Source organism: Terrapene carolina, unplaced genomic scaffold (genome assembly GCF_002925995.2).
Source record: "Terrapene carolina triunguis isolate 2854851 unplaced genomic scaffold, T_m_triunguis-2.0 Scaffold27751, whole genome shotgun sequence".
In the NCBI taxonomy this organism is placed as follows: domain Eukaryota; kingdom Metazoa; phylum Chordata; order Testudines; family Emydidae; genus Terrapene; species Terrapene triunguis.
Window position 1 is genome coordinate 3,887 of NW_020692102.1, and position 734 is coordinate 4,620.

Genomic DNA, 734 nt, shown 5'->3' on the forward strand with positions numbered 1-734 from the left:
CCCTCAGCTCTAACCATGAGACCCCACTCCCCACCCAGAGCCAGGGAAAGAACCCAGGAGTCCTGGCTCCCAGCCCCCTCAGACCCCGCTCCTCTCCCAGAGCTGAGGACAGAACCCAGGCGTCCTGGCTCTGCATGGCTGTTACCGGCGCAGCAGGTTTCGCTCGCGGTGGGCAGCGTTACGCGGCTGGTCCGGTATAAGCCGTATCCCTGCCCGAGAAGAGCCAGCAGCAGGACAGCGCGAAGGGAAGTGGGGGAACGTGACCCCCAGCTCCCACAATTCCCTGAGGGCACCAGGATCCCACCACACGTTGTGGAAATGTGCCAGAGGGCAGCGCAGGGACGTTTACGCGCGGGGCACCCGGTGTGTGCCGGGGCGGGGGGAGCTGGCAAAGGCAGCCCGTGCTCTAGCACCTGGCACAAACGCAACCGGCCAAACCGCCCGGCGCAGACACCGACCGGGGCAACGCCGCTTTTGGAGGAGATTTGCCGGCTCAGCCGGGCTGGCAACTTCCCAGTCTCCAGGGTGTGCCCCCAGCAAGGCAGTTCTTGGACCAGGGGACCGGGTTTTCTCTGCTGGCCAAAGGACTCTGCGGGTAGAAACTCCACCGGGGGGGGTTTCCCGGCACGGCCAGAGGGACCGGTGGCCACAACCACAGGGCTTTGCTGGTACGGCTACAGCAGCAAAGCCCGAGCCGCCCCCTATGGGCCCTGGGGAGCAGGGAACAGCACAGC

At 66.2% G+C, this 734-nt stretch overlaps 1 protein-coding gene across 1 annotated transcript in view; it reads right to left on the reverse strand.

Moving 5' to 3' along the window:
* The window catches only part of LOC112121943 (epsin-1-like), a gene marked incomplete at its 3' end in the record, with an annotated part of 7,881 nt that overhangs the window by 3,809 nt on the left and 3,338 nt on the right, over positions 1 to 734 (reverse strand). The window lies entirely within an intron of this gene.